We start from the raw sequence: 8763 nt of genomic DNA on the forward strand, positions 1-8763 counted from the left end.
AAGTAGAATGAACAAAGAACTCTAATTCTTTCCTTCTAAATTATTGAGCATTACAGTAAACGGTCTACACAGCACTAGAAAGGAAATTAACAACAATTTTAAGCGCTGCTTTGGCATGTGGTGAAATGAGGAGGACCTTGAATGGCCTGACCGCCGAGTTCCCCTCCCCACTTTGCTCCTCAAATAAGGTCCCCCAGCCAAAGAGCTCTCCTTATCAGGGGTACCAAGAGCAGGTGCGGCTTATTCCTGAGGAACAAGTTTCAGTTCCCTGCTAGCCTGCATAATTATTCAAACAAGCCAATAATGTTCTCCCACGAAAACCAGGGGTTATCACACCCCTTTGATAGTGTAAAGCCTGCCTTGCACGGCCTGTTGGTACACTCTGTTCCTGAACACAAACCTCCTATGACCCTGCACAGGGTACTGTTTTCCCCTCCCCTGGGCAGTGAGTATATGTGACTAATAAACTGCCCAGAATTGGGCATCATGTGTTCGGCCATCCCAATAACCCTAGGGAAGGAATCCCTCCTTCACCAAAGAGGTGAATAGAAGGCAATTAAAACACAAGAAGATATAAAAACAAACAAACAGAAAAACCCCAGAAAGCTCAAATAAGTTGACAAAAACAATATCAATCCTGGTACTGCTAGGAGAGAAAAGGAAAATAGACTTTCTCAATTCAGAAGAAGGTAGGAAAGGAGGAAAAAAGTGTGGAGAAAATGGAAGGTGAGGAGAAAATATAGCATAATAACGGAAGAAAGTTCAAATAAATCACTCACAGCAATACATATGAATGGATTAAACACACTTAGGAAGATATGGCTTATGAGATTGGATAAAAAATAAAATCTCTATTGTATGTTATGAGTTTTTTCTCCAGCTCTGGAATAATCTCAGCTATCAAACCTTCAATACTATTTCCCTGCCGTTTTCTTCATTCTTTTCCTTTGTAAATCCTATTAGAGGCTCTAGATCTATTCTCCTGTTCTTTGAACTCTTTTCTTTTGAATTTCTCTATTTCTTCTTGCTGAATTTCTATGTATATCCTTCCAAACTATCCTCCAATTCACCAATTTTATTGTTAGCTATATCCAGTCTAAAATTCATCCCATCTTTTGAGATATTTTTTTTATTTCATGACTAAATTTTATCTCTGAGGGGTTTTTTTTGTTGTTTTTGTTTATTTTTTATTTTTTAAAATTTACATCCAAATTAGCATATAGTGCAACAATGATTTCAGGAGTAGATTCCTTAGTGCCCCTTACCCATTTAGCCTGTCCCCTCTCCCACAACCCCTCCAGTAACACTCATGTTTTGTTGTTTAAGAGAGAGAAAGAGCGGGGCGCCTGGGTGGCTCAGTCCGTTAGGCGTCCGACTTCAACTCAGCTCACGATCTCGCGGTCTGTGAGTTCGAGCCCCGCGTCGGGCTCTGGGCTGACCGCTCAGAGCCTGGAGCCTGCTTCCGATTCTGTGTCTCCCTCTCTCTCTGCCCCTCCCCCGTTCATGCTCTGTCTCTCTCTGTCTCAAAAATAAATAAATGTTAAAAAAAATTTCTTTTAAAAAGAGAGAGAAAGAGGGGCGCCTGGGTGGCTCAGTCGGTTAAGCGGCCGACTTCGGCTCAGGTCACGATCTCGCGGTCCGTGAGTTCGAGCCCCGCGTCGGGCTCTGTGCTGACAGCTCAGAGCCTGGAGCTTGTTTCAGATTCTGTGTCTCCCTCTCTCTCTGCCCCTCCCCTGTTCATGCTCTGTCTCTCTCTGTCTCAAAAATAAATAAACGTTAAAAAAAAATAAATTAATTAAAAAAAAGAGAGAGAAAGAGAGAGTGAAAGCAAGCAGGCAAGAGGGGCAAAGGGAGAGAGAAAATCTAACCATGGGATCATGACCTGAGCCAAAATCAACCAACTGAGCCACCCAGATGCCCCTATTTCTGAGACTTATAGTTGCTTATATTTCATTTCATTTTTTTTTAAAGATTTTTTTAGGTAACCTCTACTCAATGTGGGGCTTGAACTTACACCCCAAGGTCAAGAGTCACGTAGTCTCCCGACTGAGCTAGCCAGGTGCCCCACTTATATTTCATTTCTATATGTTCAGTTTATTTTCATCTGCATTGTTTCATAATTTCTTGTTTGTCAAATGATGTCCTCATTTATCTCTCTGAGCATCCTTATTTTCAAGTCTTTGCCAGATTAGTCCGAAAATGAATCTCATCTGTGAGTGCATATTTCAGTTGTTGAGTTGGCTGGTTTATTTAGCATTTGATTTCTTCATGTGCTTTGGAATTTTAGTTTATAGGCTCATTATGGCTGGGAGTTTTTGCTGTGACTTTATGCTATGTTTTTCTCTCTCTCTTCTTTCTTGTCTGGTGGTTTTAGTTTTGTGACTGCATCCACAAGATGATTCCAGAACTGGTCTTGTGACGGCAGCTATGAACTTGTGCTTTTCACCGACTTGGGGGTCTTGCAAACTCAGTCATGGGCTTAGGGGAGGGCTTACCCAATTATTGGCCGTGAAGCTGTCTTTGCTATGCTGCTTCCTCAGGCCCGCAGTTTCGGCCAAAGTCCCTAAGAGCTGGTCAGTTGCCATCCTTTTTTTTTTTTTTTTTTTTATGTGTTTATCTATTTTTGAGACAGAGAGAGACAGAGCGTGAGCAGGAGAGGGGCAGAGAGAGAGGGAGACACAGAAGCAGAAGCAGGCTCCAGGCTCCGAGCTGTCAGCACAGAGCCCGACGCGGGGCTCAAACCCACGGACTGCGAGATCATGACCTGAGCCGAAGTCGGACGCTCCACGGATTGAGCCACCCAGGCGCCCCAGTTGCCATCCTTTTTTTTTTTTTTTTTTAATTTATTTTTTTTAAAGAGAGAGAGTGTGCACAAGCCGGGGAGAGGGGGCAGAGGGAGAGAGAGAGAGAGACAGAGAGACTTAAATAGGCTCCACGCTCAGTGGGGAGCCTGACTCGGGGTTCTTTCCTATGACCCTAGGGTCATGATCTGAGCTGAAATCAAGATTCAGATGCTCAACCACCCAGGCGCCCCCGTTGCCATACTTTTCAGCTGCTTTTGCACAAATCAGGGGCCTTACTCCAGTCCCTGGCTTTAGCCAGAGAGTCTGGCTTTATCCTCTATTTCATGTGCAACATTTTAGCTTCCACTACTCCGTAGGCCCTTGACTTTGGCTCTACTTGCCATCTTGGTTTCCAGTGAGATGTTTATCCTCGTGTTGTGTTTTGTTTGTGTTTTGTTTTTGTTGGTTTGTTTGTGTTAGTCTGTTTATCTTTTTTGTCTCTTGCATGCGTTTGGAACATAGAGAGTATGTCAAAGCATGAACTCTCCAACGTTCCTCCCGTTAACATTTTTGTTTAAGTCACTTGGAGATGGAGTTTCTGCTTCTCACAGTGAAAACGTGCTGGCAGATAGAGTTTGGGGATTAAAGAGATGGGTGTTGAAACCACAACCATGGAAGTACAAGTAATGGGCTTTCGTGTGGGTTTAGTGGGCTGGGCAGGGCTGTGGGTCAAACTAGGAAAAGCCCTTCTGGGCACCTTTTAATTACTGACCAGCTTCGTACAGCGCCTCCACGTGGCATCAAAATGATTTGCAGGAGCAGAATGTTCCAACCAAAGTGCTCTCCTGTTTGGGGGTGGAAACCCAGCTGCCCACCCCCCCCCTTCCTTTTGTGAACTGCATGTGCCCAGCACGGGCTTTTTAGACAACTCAGAAGACCAAGAAAAAGCTAATCCTGCATATGGGCCCTCAACTGGTTAAACAGAAAGATAAGCGATCTGACCCTTTCATTTTTGGAACAATTCATACCGTTGACATACACTGTAAACAAAATAACTGAGAACGAAAAGCAAAAGAGACATAGTGGAGTGTTTAAATCCTTTTCCAGAAAAGAGATTCACGATTTTCAGGACCGGCCCAAAATTTCAGCACAAAATTCTGAACAGACCAATAACCAAGAGGGGGGAAAAAAAAGAAGTTATCAAAGAATTAGCTCCTTGAAGACTCTTGGTTTACATGGCTTTTTGGGGTGTTTTTTTTTTCTGACAAGGCTTTTCTAACATTTAAGGAACAGCAGTGTCTATTGTTGTATAAATTATTTCAAACACAGAATAAGGAAAGAATGTTCCTCGATTTGTGTTGTAAACTGATATAACTCTCAGATTTACCAAAAAATAAAAAGAACAAAGAAAACCATCAACTAGGGTTTTCAAATACAAGTGTCTATAAGCCAGAAAGGAGTATAAGTGGGTGAAGTTGCTTAGGTGTGAAATGACGGGAAAGTGGGGGGTGCTGGAACTAGAGAGAAATTCAAATCCAGACACCTCAGGGGCACCTGGCTGGCTCAGTCGGAAGAGCATATGACCCTTGATCTCAGGGTCGTGAGTTCGAGCCCCGCGTTGGGTGTAGAAATGACTTAAATAAATAAACAAACTCAAAAAAGAAACTCAAAGCCCTGGGCTGCTGAAACAAACAAGTCCCATGAGTCACCAGTCTGCAGCCTCTGGTGTAGGTCGGGCTATGTTGTAACCACAGATGCCAAAATTCTAAAATCAAATACTAGCAAATCCAATTCAACCTATACTACAATTAAAAAAATAATCTGATAAGACCAAGTTACATTTACCCTAAGAGATGTAAAAAAATGTTTTAATATGTGGAAATTGTTTTTTGTTTTTTAAATAACCCATTATCTCAACAGGTCGCCTAAGAAAAACCCACAGGATCATTTCAATAGATGCTGGAACTTATTTCCTGACAAGCAGAAGCCCCGGGACCCAGAGCTGCATTGGCCGTGGGTTGGCAGAAGGTGTCCCAAAGGTAGCATCGTGGGATGAAGCCAGCACCGGGCCCAACAGACAGCCCAGTGAAGTGTCCATCCAAGAGAACCAGACGGAGAAGTGGAAACCAAAAGAAGGCCAGAAGACAGAGCTTGGGGAGATGCTGGGAGGCACAGCCTCCGGGCTTCACCGCAGGGCCCTGCACACCCTCTGGTCCTGAGCCAAGTTTGGACGCTAGCTGTTGAAAATGCATTTGAAAACATTCAGCATCCAGGTCTTATAAATAGCTCCTAAAACCGAGACTAAGGAGAAAGCCTTCACACAAGAAAGACTATGTCATACAAGCAGTCCACTTAAAATGTAAAAAATGTTTTAAAAAAACAAACGTAAAAAATGTTTTTCCTGTTCTGAGTTTTAAGGAGCCATTTTGTATTTTCAAGAATTCTCTACAATAAAAGGAAAAATAAAAGGATGGAAGTTATAGGGGAACCGGAAGAAACGAGGAGACCGTGGGGAACAACGAACCTCGCATTTTCTATGGTCAAATCTAAATCAATCTATGCATGTTATAGCTCAGTAGGAAGTGTCTTAGAAAAATTAGTAAAATCTAAACGGGTATTGAGAGAGTAACCGAAAAGAAAAGCTAAATAAAGACTTCTGCACCTCTGCCTCATACCATAACACAAAACAAATTCCAGGTGGGTTAGGACGTAAATGTAAAAATGTAAGATAAAAATCGGAGGAGAAAATGTATGACACCGAATTCCTCACGAAGGACAGGAGACATCTGCTACACCAGAACGGAAAACGAGAAGCCACAAAACAAGAGAAACATACTTGATCCTCCAAAAAGTTAAATATTTTTAGAAAGGTCTGAAAAAGTCCAAGTGCTGTGATAAATTGAGGGACACTTTCAATTTTTAAAATGATGAAAACCCCTTAAAATGGATAAGAAAAAGGTAAATAATGCAATTGCAATAGATAAACTCAGGAAGACGGTGAAGAGGCTGTTTTGGGAGGAGCAAATCCAAACAGTCAAGAAACCAATTAATACGCACCCCCCAGCAGAGAACTGAAAATTAAAAAAACCAAGGAGGTCACTTCTCAGTTATCAGATTAGCAAAAATTAAAAACAGAGCGCCTGGGTGGCTCAGTCAGTTAAGTGTCTGACTCAGCTCAGGTCAGGATCTCACGGTGCCATGAGTTTGAACCTTGCATGGGACTCCCTGCTGTCAGCATGGAGGCTGCTTCAGATCCTCTGTCTCCCTCTCTCTCTGCCCCTCCCCTCCCTCTCAAAAATAAAGAAACATTAAAAAAAAGATAAAAATCTGCCGCTGAAAGGAAAATTAACACTCTCGGACAGTGCTGTTGGAAATGTGAATTGTCACAGCATTTGGGGAAAGCAAGTTGGCAATGCTATTAAGATTTTAAATTCTTGGGGTGCCTGGGTGGCTCAGTCGGTTAAGCATCTGCCTTCAGCTCAGGTCACGATCTCGTGGTTTGTGGGTTCGAGCCCCCCATCGGGCTCTGTGCTGAGAGCTTGGAGCCTGGAGCCTGCTTCAGATTCTCTCTCTCTCTGCCCCTCCCCTGCTCTCTCTCTCTCTCTTGAAAATGAATAAACATTAAAAAAAAAAAGATTTAAAATTCCTTCCCCCCTCCCCCCCCCAAGCCATTTCTGGGAAACTCTACCATAGAAATAAAAGCATCAATGCATAGGGATATGCATAGAACCAGGTTTACCAAAGCCTTGTTGGTAGTGGTAAAAGCTATAAACCAAGTGAATGCCCATTCAAGAAGCGATGGAGGTAAGATAAGGGCGCCTGGGTGGCTCAGTCGGTTAAGCATCCGACTTCGACTCAGACCTGATCTCACCATTCACGCGTTCAAGCCCCGCATGGGCTCTGTGCTGACAGCTCAGAGCCTGGAGCCTGCTTCAAATTGTGTCTCCCTCTCTCTACCCCTCCCCCACGTGCACTCTGTGTGTCTGTCTCTCTTAAAAATAAACATTAAAAAATTTAAAAAAAGGGGGGGCAGATGGAGGGGTGCCTTGGTGGCTCAGTTGGTTGAGTGTCTGCCTCTTGGTTTTGGTTCAGATCATGATCTTGCAGTCAGGGCATTGATCCCTGAGCTGGGCTCTGCACTGAACCTGAAGCCTGCTTGGGATTCTCTGTCTCTCTCTTCCCCTCCCTCGCTCACACTCTCTCCATCTCTCTCAAAAATAAATAAACTTAAAAAAAAAAAAAGATGGCCCTTAAAAAAAGAAAAAAAAAGAAGGGATGGGATATTATGTAGTCATTTAAAAAAATAATGGGTTAGGGGCACCTGAATGGCTCAGTCATTTGAGTCTTGACTTCAGCTCAGGTCATGATCTCGCAATTCGTGAGTTTGAGCCCCACATCAGACTCGCTGCTGTCAGCACAGAGCCTGCTTCAGATCCTCTGTCCCCCTCTCCCTGCCCCTCCCCCGCTAGCTCTCTCTCACAAACAAATAAAACGTTTAAAAATAAAAATTAAATAAAAAAAGAATGGTTTACACCTGTCTCATCCGACTTGGGGGACTTTCTACTATGTATTTATGGTTAAGGGAAAGAAGCAAAATACAGAGAAGTGAGTGTAATATGATTGAATTTTTTAAATATAATGACACTCCTCCCTCCCCCACCAAAAAAGTCTGTGTGTGTGTGTGTGTGTGTGTGTGTGTGTGTGTGTGTGTGTTATTAGGAGAAAGATGAAAGGAAGGAAATTAGGAAAGAAAGAAAGAAGCAAGGAAGTAAACCAAGCTGTTAACATGGTGGGAAAGTGAGAAAAACCCTTGAAAATATTTGAAAACCATGTAATATGACCCCATCTGTGCAAAGTTATGTACGCATAAAGAGATGGCAGAAAAGAGGGTCACCAAAATATTAATGATGATTATCTTGAGGGATGGGATTGCAGGTGACTTTTACTTTATTCCTTATATTTTTTCTGTGTTTTAAATGTTATACGATGAGTATATATTATTTAAATAAGCAGTGGAAAATAAAGCTATTTTCACAGTGTGTGTGGGGGGGGGGACAGTATTGGCAGGTAGAAGTCCCTAGGGGACCTGATTTAATGAGCACACAAGATCAATATTTAATTAACATATCAATTGCTGGCGTGTCAACTGATGTTTTCCAAAATCCTTGAGGGATAGGTTCTCTTAAGTAGCCAAACTGTCATCTGAAACATTGTTTACAATTCTCCCACTTAACTAACGCTGAAGAATGGAATGATTACAAATACCAAAGGGGCAGGAGATGATTAAAGTAGGTCTTAAATTTAAGTGCCATCAAATACTGGATCTCCTGTACTCAACACAGCTTAGAATTCCCTCATCAGGTTTATCTCCTGGCCACTTGCAACATTTACATTGCTTTAAAAAATATATATAGGGGCACCTGGGTGGCTCAGTGGGTTGAGCATCCGACTTCGGCTCAGGTCATAATCTCAGGGCTGGTGAGTTCCAGCCCCGCATCCGGCTCTGCGCTGACAGCTCGGAGCCTGGAGCCTGCTTTGGATTCTGTGTCTCCTTCTCTCTGCTTCTTCCCCTCTTGCACTCTGTCTCTCTCTCTCTCTCTCTCAAAAATAAATAAACGTTCAAATATATATATATATATATATATATATATATATATATATATATGCATATATTAACCATTTCTTTTTCCAGACCACTCTGTAGTGGATCTTAAAGTCTTTATTTTCAATCCTCCAATTTGGTTTTGCTCTTTTTATTGCTTCGTCCCCACGGTGTTTGGCATTGGCTGGGCATGCACTTTTCGGTGGGCACTGCTTTCTCTCCTCTTGGCCCTCTCTCTGTGGACATGCCAGGTTCAGGGGAGGGCTGTGGGTGTTTAGACCTTGTCTACACTGTGCTTGAACATGCCAGACTCTCAAAAACTGTTAGGGTCAGCTGGTTAAACAGCAAGTTGGGCTTCGCCTCCTCTTTCTTTTGAAA

The sequence above is a fragment of the Neofelis nebulosa genome, chromosome 16 (genome assembly GCF_028018385.1).
Source record: "Neofelis nebulosa isolate mNeoNeb1 chromosome 16, mNeoNeb1.pri, whole genome shotgun sequence".
Lineage (NCBI taxonomy): Eukaryota > Metazoa > Chordata > Mammalia > Carnivora > Felidae > Neofelis > Neofelis nebulosa.